The sequence below is a fragment of the Pan paniscus genome, chromosome 15 (assembly GCF_029289425.2).
Source record: "Pan paniscus chromosome 15, NHGRI_mPanPan1-v2.0_pri, whole genome shotgun sequence".
In the NCBI taxonomy this organism is placed as follows: Eukaryota; Metazoa; Chordata; class Mammalia; order Primates; family Hominidae; genus Pan; species Pan paniscus.
Genome location: NC_073264.2, coordinates 88518400 through 88531764, shown reverse-complemented (window position 1 = coordinate 88531764; position 13365 = coordinate 88518400). Strand labels below are relative to the sequence as shown.

At 36.5% G+C, this 13365-nt stretch overlaps 2 long non-coding RNA genes across 4 annotated transcripts in view; one reads left to right on the top strand and one right to left on the bottom strand.

Annotated features, from left to right (window-relative positions):
* LOC134728992 (uncharacterized) overlaps positions 1-13365 on the bottom strand; it is a 233260-nt gene that overhangs the window by 73713 nt on the left and 146182 nt on the right. The gene's annotated exons all lie outside the window — the stretch shown is intronic.
* The window catches only part of LOC129393848 (uncharacterized), an 85962-nt gene that overhangs the window by 68554 nt on the left and 4043 nt on the right, over positions 1-13365 (top strand). The window lies entirely within an intron of this gene.

Below are 13365 nucleotides of genomic sequence, written 5' to 3'. Positions count from 1 at the left end.
ATGTTACACCTTTTGAATTTGTCTAATTGTTCCTTTGTGGTGTCATTGACATTGTACCCCTGGATTTCCTGCAAACTGGAAGTCAAGTCTCTAAGCTTACTTGAATACTGGTTGAACACTTTGAGCAAGAACATCTCAGAAGTATGTTTTATATTAATACAGCATATTCCTTCCTGTAAGATTCTTCCCGGGGCCTGAAAGCTTAAGGGGATGAGTAACTTCTCTCTTCTCAGGCCCAGCCCCAAGGCGCAAGGCCACTTGGCGTCAGCAGCGTGCGCCAGCAAAATAGCAGAAGCAGGAAAAGAGCCGGCTGGAAGACACGAACTCCTGAAGATCAGGAAAGAGGCCATCTGGGTACAACGTAGCAGCTACATCAGACTAGGACACTTCTTGTTTACAGGAGACTATAAAACCTTTGTCCTGTCCTCACTTGGTGCTGACGCCATTTTAGGCCTCAGCCTGCCTGCACCCAGGCACTCATTAAAACAGCATGTTGTTCCATACCCCCTCGTGTTGTCTGTTGGCGCACTCCCAGGGTTCAAACCGATATAAAAACCTTACACTTCCTATCAGTGGGCACCTCACGTCTCACTTTCCCACTGTTAGCTGTGCTGTTTTCACTCCCAGGGTTAAACTGATGGTGGCCAGATTCACCCATTGTAAAACTGAATTAGCCCCAACTTGATCAAGAAGTAATGAGGCTTTGACATCACACACTTATCCAATTTCCCATCAGCCTTTCACCTAGGAGTTTTGAAATGATGAATCAATTATTTTTATTAGGGGCTATAAAGTGGTGGTATTCTATTATTTCTTCTACATTATCTCTCTTCCTCTAGAGAAAGAAGAGTGATCTTTTCAGAGGTGAATTAGATTATGTCACGCTTCTGTTCCACCCCACCCCGGTGACTTTTTTCTCTATTAGAGGCCTCCAAACACCCCTCCCCAGCAACCAGTGTCCTCACTGATTTCGTCTCCCATTACTCTCTTCCTTACCGTTGCCACTCCAGCCTCCTTGCTGGAAGGCACCACACATCTTCTGATGCATCACTGTTCCCTCCACCTTCAGTGCTTTCCCCTGGCTTCCTTCCCCTATTATTTCAGGTTCCTTCTCTAATATTACCTTGTCAATGAGCCCTTCTCTTACTCCCTTATTTTAAAATAGCAATCCTTCCAACGCATTCTTGCCTCTTTCTCACTAAATTTTCTCTAAAGCACTTATCTTCTATTGGCATGTTATATATTTACTTGTTTCCCTCTTTGCAATCTCAATGAGATGAATGAATGACTAAAGTGAATGGTGATGTTCAGAAGAGCTAAATAGCAGGACCAATATCACTTATCAAATTAGTAATAAGAAAAAAAAGCATAGTCTTAAGAACTGTCAGCTGGGAACTGTCCTGGAACAAACAGTTAGACCTTAATGTTCTCCTGTTGAATATAAACAATTTTATTGAATACACATCAGAGAAGGTCATTCTGAGACCACGATGGAGTGAGACAAAAAACATACCCCTCATAATTATGTCTGAGCACAGACAAAACATGAACAGTATGCAGAACTATGCAGAACACAAAGATGTTTAAACATCCCCTCCCCCAGCTAACACTTGTCACTTCTGCTTCCTTCCTCTTTCCTCCTAGATAAATAAATTTTCAAGATACTTGCACTAGTTTCCTATGGCTGCTGTAAGAAATTACCACAAGCTGGTGGCTTCAAACAACATAAATTTATTCGCTCACACTTCTCAAGGTCAGAGGTCTGAAATCAAGGGATCAGCAAAGTTGCCTCCAAAGGCTCTAGGGAAGAATTCTTCCTTGTCTCTTACGACTTCTGCTGGCTCTGGCCATTCTTCTTGTGGCTGCCAATCTCTGCCTCTGTATTCAATCACACCAATCTCTGCTTCTGTATTCACATGGCTTTCTTTCTTTCTTTCTTTTTTTTTTTTTTGGTCTGAGTCTCACTCTTGTTGCCCAGGCTGGAGAGCAGTGGCATGATCTCGGCTCACTACAACCTCTGCTCTTCTTGGGTTCAAGGGATTCTACTGCCTCAGCCTCCCAAGCAGCTGGGACTACAGTCGTGAGCCACCATGCCCGGATAATTTTTTGGTATTTTTATTAGAGACGGGGTTTCACCATGTTGGCCAGGCTGGTTTCAAACTTCTGACCTCAAGTAATCCGCCTGCCTCAGCCTCCTAAAGTGGGGGGATTACAGGCATGAGCCACCGCACATGGCCGGCCTTCTCGTTTTATGTCTGCAGTCAAATCTCCCTCCACCCCCATGATACTCATGATCACATTAAGGCCTCACCTGGATAATTCAGGATAATCTCTCCATCTCAAGATCCTTAATCACATCTGCAAAGACCTCGTTTTAGAAAAATACAGTAACATCCACAGGAACAAGGGAATAATACCTAGATATCTTTGGAGAGGGGAAATTATTCAGCCTAACACATATCCTATTATACATCTAGGTATGACCCAATACACAGCAAAGCACTTCTTTCTTGAACCATCATGCCTGACCCTCCCAAAACCATCTACCCAAAGCTAAAACCAATCCCTACTAGCATCTTTTTAAGAACATACCATCCTGGTTCCCCATGTTATATGGTCTCTCTTATTACAAGCAATAAGACCAGTTTTGTACAATACAAGTGGAATTCTGGTAGTCTTTAGCTTGTGGGTATGGATACCAACATATGTGTCTTGCATTTATCCATCGCATATTTAGACCTCAGAATTTCAATTGCTTGGCTTTTTTCTCCTTAAAATATCTTATAATCAGTGAGAGATCTAAGTCAGTGGTTTCTGTGGGGCATGGATGGTTGGCATTAAAAGAGTCTTTGCAATTTATGTACAATTATAATACATTTGAAAGCATTTTATTCTTTTAAAGAATTGTCCTGGTTTTCTGCTATTAGATATAATTTAAGTGTTCCTACATACTTGAATCAGAAGTATAAAATATTAAGCTTTTTAAAAACTTATTCTGGAAGTTAAAACTTACCTTTTTTAATGTATTGCCTTGGATAAAGGGCAGAGGCCATCATTCTAAATGACATTTTCTATGAAGTAATACATTATTTCTAGTACCTGTGGTTTTTTCTTTAAACTTTTATCACCTGAAATGACCTCTCAGTAAAGGCTTTTGAAAACTATAAATCTCTGATGTGTGTGTTTTAAATTCAATTATAGAAAAGTATTTTAAGAAAAGACACTGGTGCAGATGTTTAAAAACACTGCATTAATATAAAAGCAGAGATAAAGATACTTGAAAAAGACAGCCTTGACAAAAATTATGTTCAACCAACTGTGCAGCACTCTAGTTTATGAAAGATAGAGAAGCAACAGATTTTGATAGGGACTAAGCATTGAAGTACCCATTTTTACATCATTACACATGAAGAATAAACAATTATTCAATTATCTTAGGGAACCTCTTTGTTTTTCTCCAAGATGGGGGAGTGGTGTGTCTCATCATTTTAATCTTAATCTTGTTATATCACTTGTGTAGTCATTTACTTTAAAAATACTGGAGAGTAAACAGTGTAGTGAATACATATGTTATAAAGCTTAAACTGTGCCTTAAGCCCATTCGTGTTTGAGAACCCAAAGCACACTAAAAGAAAACATGCTAGGGAGGTCAATTAAACTCTTTAAATATTGCTATCAAGCTCCACACCGAGGGGTTTATCAGTATGGGAGTCATTATAGAAATAAGATGTGTTTGTTTTGATGCTTGGCTAGAAACATTGCTGTTCTCCTAGCAGAGATATGTCCTAGTCAACAGCAGACTTACCATCTACAGAGCTCTGCAATTATGAATTTCCTCCATCCAGACTTATGGCTAAAAACATTGTGGGACTTTAAAACATAGTAATGGTTAGGCATCCTCCAGACTATTTAAATTTGAGTCTTTGGGGAGAAGGACTGCATACTGAGCCTCACAGAGGCCCTGTGGTCTTGTCACCATATCTCTGTCTAAATTTGTGTGTTACATAAAGGAAAAATGATTATTAAATGGATATTAAAAAACGATTCTGTCATACTCAATGGTAGACAAGTTAAAAGAAAAGTGGCAAGTAGCAAGTTGTTCTGACATTTAGGGGATATTGATTAGCTTGGCTGCTGAAGGTACATCTTTGTTTAAAATGTGAGACAAAAGGATAGAAAAAGAGTAGAACTGGGTTTTCAAATATAGAAAGGGGGGAAATAGTTAAGAATAGAAAATAGCTCTCTAAATACCCAGGTGATAAGAAGCTAGAAGGATGATATCCTTTTAAACCCCAACCAGTTGATTCATTACCTGAGGATTTTAACAGTGTCAACCATCCGAAAAAATGCTGCCTATGGAAAATACAGAAATTAATCAGGAGATGCCACATGATACAGAGAGGTGAAACTGCCGAGTGAGGAAGAAAAGTCTTGCACCAGACTACAGGTACAAACCACATGGAAAGAATACAGTTAGGAACAAAAAGAAAAGAAAAGAATAAAAGCAAAGAAAGGAAGAAAAGCAAAGAAAGGAAGAGAAGAGGAAAGGAAAGAGAAGAGCTCCTTTCTCAGAATATAGATAAAAAATGATAATAAATTATAACATTAATTAGACTCATCAAGAATGAGACAATGTACTTATAGAGCTTACTAAAGAAGGAGATGCCTCCACTACTGAAGTATATACTTGCTTGCAGGCCAAAAAGACTTACCCATAGCTAGAACCACTGTGTAATGGCAAAGGGTTGGAAAAAATATTGTAGAAGTCAAATAAAGGTTAAAAGAAGAAAGCCAGGATGGGAGGGACTTATCAAGAGGCAGAAAATTTTCTTAAAACTTGAGTAGTGGCAGAATCCCTGGGAAATCATTTCTGATGAAGGAAATTATGCTTACAATGGTTCCAGAAGCATTTCACATAGAGATGACAGTTAACATATTAGGGAGTACAGAAACCACCTACATTGTAATAGAAGCCATGCCATTAGAATTCTTGGGAAGATTTGATTACCCTTAGCCATTCAACAACAACAACAAAAATAAGGCAATACATTGACAGAGAGAGTTGAGAAGAATTAGCAGAAAATGAGGTCCTGAAAAATAATAGGAAATTATTATTGTGAAATAATATTATTGTGATATAGTGAAAGTTATCCTAGATTTCAGGAGAAAATTGCTCAAACAGGATGCCTCAGCAGATAGCAGTTATTACATAAACTTACTAACCCCTACCAGCCATACTAAGTCAGAGAAACAGAGTCAACATTGGCACAGGGTACCACAGGGCACAATGGAGGCTCCCAGAACCTAGCAATTCAATGAATTTTACACAGAGAACTGGAGTGCTCCAAACTAGTCATGCATAATCCAGAAAATCACCCATACAATAGCATAAAGATTCACTGACATTCAAATTGTCAATAGTCAAAAATAGCATTAAGTGGTACTGAGACCCATGGGATGACTTTTCTGGTAAATGTAGAGTTCTTTAAAGTTGTTTAAAAGAGTAGAAAAAGTAGAATCCGATATTTTGGTAAAACAGTAATATTTATACAGTAAAAACTAAAGTTAAACTGGAAAAAGATAGGAAGCCAATTAGAGTATTTGAAATGGCATAACCATAACTTTGAACGTGTAACTGGAATGAATAGCTTGGGGGCAAAAACCTACTTTTTGAATTAGGAGAAAAATAAATTGATTACCCAGATGATTGTGCAGGAGACTAAAGGGAAAGTGGTGGAAATGTTTCTTCAAACATGTGACTAACACCTTGTGGCTTATAAATAGGAATAAAAACCTCTTAAAACATAAAAAGGAATAGATAAATACTTATGGATAAGTTTAACAAAATATATGCAAAACATGTACACTGCAAACTACAAAACTTTGCTGTGAGACATTAAAGAAGATTTAAATGAAAATATTTACCATATGTATGAATTGGAAGACTAAATATGGTTGTCAATTTTTCTCAGTTAACTAAAAATCAATCAAAATCCTAATAGGCTTTTTTTGGTAGAAATTAACAAACTATTTCTAAATTTTATGTGGAAATACAAAGAACCTAGATTAGCAAAAACAATTTTTGAAAGACCTACAAAATTGAAAGACTTTACCTGATTTGAAGATTTACCTTAAAGCAACTTTAAATTCTTTCAAGCATGTTAAAAATGAGCAAAATGTATGAGTAAACTCTTAATAGAAGGACACATAAGATTCTTCAACAAGCACATGAGATTTTTTACGTCATTATTCATCAGAGAAATATAAGTTTAAGCCACTGTAAAGTACCATTACACACAAATTTGCATGGCCGAAATTAAAAAGACTAGCAATACCAAATGTTGGTAGGGATATGGAACAATTGGAACTATCATTGCTGGTGGGCACATAAAATAATGCAATTTCTTTGCATGTACTACCATGCCCAGCTAATTTTTTTTTTTGTAGAGATGAGGTCTCTCTATGTTGTCCAGGCTGGTCTCAAACTCCTGGACTCGAGCGATCTTCCCACCTTGGCCTCTCAAAGTGCTGGGATTTACAGTCTGAGCCACTGCACCCAGCTGGATCATGCTTTTAACCATAAGATTGAAAAGCCCTAAGTAAGGAAAGGACTGGGCCAAACAGTACAATGTAAACATTTTATATAATTATAAAATAAATAAAACTCAAATAGAAGAAAACATCTTTTTCTAAAACTTAAATGCAATGTAAAAAATGAACCTAATTGTGTCAAGAGTAGGTTGTTCAATCAGAAATAGAGGATTCTTTCCATGAACAGATACAGTTTATTGTAATTTTTGAAATATCACAAATTGATTTGGGCATCATTTAGAATCTTGCTGTTTTAGCACTTGGAAAATTTTTGAAGGTTTTTGAGAGTCATGAGGTTGTTTTTAACTGCTGTGGCTTACTCAATCAAGGAAGGTAAATTTAATACATATTTATTATTGTATCTTTCAAGAATTAACTAGTTTTCTGGGATTGAGACTGCTGAAAATGTCAGCACCTGGCATTATTTGAACTAAGCAGATGTATTTTTCCATATAAGATACTTGGACTTTTAAAGTGATTCTTTCTGAAATAATATTAATGGGAAACTGATCACACACAAATCTCATCTTGTAATAGAAGCCCCATATGATTCCCTTGATTGTGTTTTATATGAGACTATATGTCATACAAACCATGGCCAATTCTATTTCCCTCAATATTTGTTAACCCAGAATTTTGTCTTTTTATTTGCAAAGAGTTCTCTGCTGAATGATTGAATTGTTTCTGCAGATTTTCTAGAAAGCTTCACAACAACTGCAAGTCCATTCAGAGTGTTTTTGAAGAATTGTCTTCATAAGTCTCATACTAGGAGTGGCAGAGAGAGAGACTATTGTGAGTGACTTTATGGAAAGATTGCATATACAAAGTAGGACATATTCTAAGGAAAACAGAGCCAAAAAGAAAGCTTAAAATATCTTTAGTAATCATAGTGGAAGTAAAAATAATATTGTTACTTCAAAAATATTATATATACAGAAGAATGATACAAATTAGGAACTTAAATATTTAGCATAAAAAGAAATATAAAGTTCATAATTAAAACACTACTATCTCTTTTGCTAGTATTTCTGCATATATATTTTGCTCACTTTGTCTTGTGTTTGCATTTCCTTGTATGTCCAGTTATTTTTGATTGAATGCACTTAATATAAAACATTATAGATATAATCTGAGACTTGATATATATGTGTACTTACATATACCTATATTACATCTTTATATTTTTTAATTTTATTTTTATTTATTTCTAGATTTTCTACTTAATCTCAGTAAAAAGTTTGGCCAAATTACATAATCTGCTATTCCCAGAAGCTGAATTCTAACTCTATTATGTTTTTCACCAGAACACTGATAAGAGATAATTTTCTTTCGCTTTGCAGAAAAACACAATGTACCTTTTCCTGGATAATCAAGGTTACAGCAACAATCAAATTGTGTAGATAAGTTGCAGGGCTCATTATGATCTTCCAGGACATTTATGTAGCCCTATTGATGACGTTCTGTAACTGAGGCCTAATAGAACATGTACCTACGATCATATAAATAGAACTTCCAACAGCAATATAGGGTTGTTCACACTCGGGATTGTTTAAAGGGGTTGTTCAGTTTGTCTCAATCAATTAAAATAGAATTGGTACCTTCATGAAGGGGCCAAATCATGCAAATGTGTACATTATACTAAGATACTGCTAGTGAACTGCTGGGCCTTCTGTTATTTAAAAAGTGTACTTTACACCAGTAAAATAAAACTTTAAGAAAAGCTTCTTGTTAATTTAGAGATTTACATAGAGAACACAAAAACTATGGCTACAGAAGCTGTGTCCTTACAACAGTAAGGAGGTTAATGGCAAGGCCTGTGCTTTTAACCCTAATACTGGACAGTTCTAAGTAAAGCAAGAACTAGGCCGATTAGTACAGTATCTTGAATTTCAGGAAATCTGGATGGCTGTATTAAGCACAGGGATCCGATTTCTCAGAAGCTCATACTTTTCCAGGTTTTAGATAATGACTGTCTATATGGTCAATAATTGGAAATAGTTTCTAAGTAATAGAAAAACGGTTTTGGAGAAAGAACTAAAGAAAGCACTAAGTGATTCATCAATACCAATTTGGGTGTGTGATCTATCAAAACAGTAAAAGAGAGACTTCCAAAAGAACAAATGGAGAGAGTGCATTTCTGGAGGCCTAAAATCTAATTAAAATTGCCTGGGACAACTGGAGATAGTGCTATCCTAAGACCCTTTCACAGGCAAGTCAAGAAGAGAACAAAGAGATATCTGGTCTTTCTGGCATAAAATATACACCATCTCCAATTGTCAAGAAAAGGACTTCCATTTGTGAATGTGAAATTGTCTTTAAATGAAGTAGTGAAGAGTCCCATGTGATAATTTACTAAGATTTTTAAATAAAACTGAAGGCCAAATTCCCAGAGGACTGATTTCAGGGAACCATTGGATTATATAGTACCTTTAAAAGCAGCAAAATCTGTTTTCTCATTGTGAGGGAGTTACAGTAAGAGAGGGAAACTGCATATTTTCCTCAGCTGTGACTGGCCAGAGTAAAGTCAAGAGTGTGAAAAACTGTGTGCAAGATATGGAACCTCTGACACTGGAATTCAGAGATGAAAACTCAAGGCAGGGCAAAAATTATGCCGAATGGGCAAGTAGCATGGATAGTCAATGAGTCATTCACAGTTACATGAAGTAGCCCTCATAGTGGAAAAGTTGAATGGCCCATTAAGGAAAATTAAGAAAACACTTGGCTCCTGAATTTCACAGGAAATGGGCAATATGTTTCAACCCTGTATTAGGGACCTAAATGAGAGGCCATCAAAGGAATGCCACTATTCTGCCACAAGTAGTTATGTCCATAGCAGTCGCCAAAGAACATGAACGAGACATGTCCAGAAACAAAATTCTTTATGGTCACAAAGGCTGATGGAGTTGCCAACAAATTTCAAAGGTGATTTTGTCTCCAGCTGATATGACTCAATTGAATTTTTCCAAGCCATAGGTGAGACATGTTGAGGAATTCATCTTTTAATTATAAAATTAGGCCGGGCATGGTAGCTCACACCTGTAATCCCAGGAGTTTGGGAGGCTGAGGCAGGTGGATTGCCTGAGGTCAGGAGTTAGAGACCAGCCTGATCAACATAGTGAAACCCTGTCTCTACTAAAAATACAAAAATTAGCCAGGTATGGTGGTGCACACCTGTAGTTCCAGCTACTCAAGAGACTGAGGCAGGAGAATCTCTTGAACCTAGGAGGCGGAGGATGCAGTGACCTGAGATCGCGCCACTGCACTCCAGACTGGATGACAGAGCAAGACTCTGTCTCAAATAATAATAATAATAATAATAATAATAAAATTAGCTGGCCCAACAAAGTAGGAGGACTATTTAAGGTATTAATGTATCTTAAATGCCATACATTAGAGAAAGACCAGAGGCATTCGACTTTCTAACCTAATGAAGTGCTAATATGCAGACTCCCTCTGTCTCTCTCCTACACACACAAATCACCAAGGAAATTGAGATCGTGGTGGAGGCAGAAGCAGAAATAATACATTGAACTAAAACCAGACAACTTTCACATGGTGAAGATTAACAAACCAAGGATAAACGAATCTTAATATGAAATAGATAAAGTTGGCATTGATTTTTTGGAATGATTTGGACACTTGGAGAAAGGTTGTGGTGTCAGTAGCACTTATTGACACACTTTGCGACCCATTGGGAAATTCTCCTTAATTTGTGATGAATGGGTCTGAGCAAAAAATTATTGTGTCAGCTCCATTCCAGCGTTTGTGGATATTCAGGCTGGTTGCTTTTACTGTGGCTGTTTATGTAACAAGTGTTAAAGTTGTATGCATAAACACCTCCCATGTGATATGATGACCCAGATGCACAATGTTAATGACACCACTACCTTAATTTCTTCCCTCTTCATCTAAAACCAACCACAAACAACAATAACACAGGTGCATACACAAGCACAACAGCTAGTTTTGTTTGTGCATAGTGGACAAAATCCTGTGTTACAGAAAGGGCAAAGACCATGTGCATGAGGAGCTGTCAGAGACACCCTATCAATTAGTTCCTTATAAGAACAGGTCTCATCTCATGAATCAGTGTAACAGTTTAGTGTTTTTCAGTCTGGGGAGAAATTATCATTTTGCTTCTAATATTAATTTGGCAACCATATTTTATACATCTTGTTATTGTCGGGTTTGTTCTGTTCTGAATGCTAGCCCTGCACCGAGACATAAAATAGCAAGAAGGGGGATATTGAATGTTCTCAATACAAAGAAATTATAAATGTTTGAGATGATGAATATACTAATTACTCTGATTTAATCACTATACATTATATGTGTCAAGACATTAATACATACCCCATGAATATGTACAATTATTATTTGTCAATTTAGGAATTAAAGTAAATTTTTAAAAAGACATTGAACACTCAAGAGGGAGCTTTTGTGTTATTAAAGAAATGGCCAGTATTGTTTAACAACTCAAAAGTACAAATTACCTAATGATTTAAAAGAAATGCTAAAGGAAACTTGGCAACTCTGAGGACAGTTTTGAAACTGCCTTATTTCACAAATGTAAAATAAAATGAAAAATATCGTGTGTTGACAGTAAGGGATTTCAGAGGCATATGTGTTAAAATTCTACCCCATCTTGATAATAATATAAAATTATATACTCATGTGTATCTATCTGATTATTAGTTTATGTATCTCAAAAATATTATTGCTTGGTTAACTCTGTGCCCAGCAGTTCTGGAGGCATGAGAACAAAGCAGGGAACAAAAGAAGACAAAAGTCCTTGCCCTCATGGAGATTCTACTCTAGTAAGTAGGAGAGAGATAATACACATACAACCATGTGAATTCCATGGTACATCAGCTGGTGTTCAGTGCTAGAAAGTGACAGGTGAGGGATGCAAATTTGAGAAAGACTGGTCCAGAAAGGACTCCTTAAAGGATAAAATTGAACTGGGATATGAAAAAAGTAACATTTATGTTTGTTAGTTTTAAATATCAGAATCAGATGAAGAAATGTTTTAGCTAGATACACCTAATTAATAGTATCTGGATCACTGGAATTTAATCTGCGCACATATAACACAAATAAATGGCAACTTCCTCTATTGATCATGTTGAAGATGAAGCCTATGATGTTAGTTTGGCTAACTAATTAACTATTAGGATCACTGAAAGATAATTGTTCCCCATCCCACACTCCCCACTTTGATAACACCACTTGTAATGAGAAAATATTAAGACAAGTGCAAAACACGACCATTTTAGTAGCACTCAACTGGATATGAAAGTCATTCTGGAATGCATGAGTATGAAACCCTAAGTGTACCCATTTATTCATCCAACAAAAACTTTGCTTGAGTAATTCAGGAAATATACAAACTTGAGGACTTGCGAGACATAGAGGCCACATTCTGCACTAAAATATCATGTAGATAGGATGCCACAGCTAAGATTCACAGTGTTATATAATTTTAGTGGAAGTACAAAGCATTAGCACTTTAATTTCATTTACAGGTCTCTGTGTTTCCTAACTATCAGACTTACTCTAATATCTAACCCATATTTTATAAGTGACATTTAACAATACCCATAATATGTGGCCCAGCAGAATTGGCACTTGAGGTGCTCAGGCTCCCTGAAAATTCAAGTCTCTTATCAAGTTCCATTCTTGTTTTCCATGACACCTATTTATAAACAGCCACCATCTTGTGGAAAATCCATAATAATTTCCTTATGCACCAATCCTGCCTGTCATACCACAGTCTGTTTCAAGTGTTACATTGGTGTAAAGAGAGCACATCATATTACTTAGAATTTCAGCAAAACATCACAAAACAAAATGATAAGGGCTCATAATTACAAACACATAAATTGTCCATTTTAGGACCATTTTATAAGAGATCATCCTGAGGTTTTATGCAGATGATTTCTTGGCAGAGATGCTATATCCCTGGTGTTCATACTTTAATGAGTATTAGTTGTGTGAATTATTACTGAGGCCATAGAGAAGAGCATGAGCTGGCCAGTCCAGATGTACAGGGATGGCACCAGGGGTGATAGAGCAAGTTGGAAATGAACACTAGGATGAGATTATTATAAGCTTGTGGGAATCAATCCAGTATCCAATAAAGGATGTAATTGAAATGTTTAAGACAGAGTTTGGAAATACCCTGGCAGAAGGGTAGTATTAAATGTGCTGAGTACATTCTTGCATTGGGGTTTATGGGATTTAGTAAGAAAAGTTACCAGGAATACAGATATTCAGGGAAATTTCAATAACAACATGAGGTAAATAAGGGATATGATAAAACATAATTATTTTTCCCAGAGAGTTATTACAAAGAGACCCAGTGAGAATTTTAAATGGGACAGAGTTGATTGGAGGTGTGGAGTTACACTTCAATAACCTATGAGTACTGAAAACTAAGTTTAGAGGTAATTAATGGAAATGAATTAAACAGCCTTCCTGCCTCTCCAATAGATGCTGTTTTTCAAGATAATTCTGTCAAGAGAGAAGTATCTACTTTACAGAAGTCCAGATAGTACTGTAGAATGAATAATAGAATTGGAAAACAAAAATATACTTTGCAATCACCGACATATAATGTTAAAACAATTTTGTGGTTGGACAGTTATGTGATACCAAAATAATACCCACCAATCACATTCTGGTTGAATGGGGAGAAGAATAATTTTACCATGGAGGAATCGAGTGGCCATTACCTTTATTCAGGGATCAATTTTAGGTTTGGTAATAATCGGA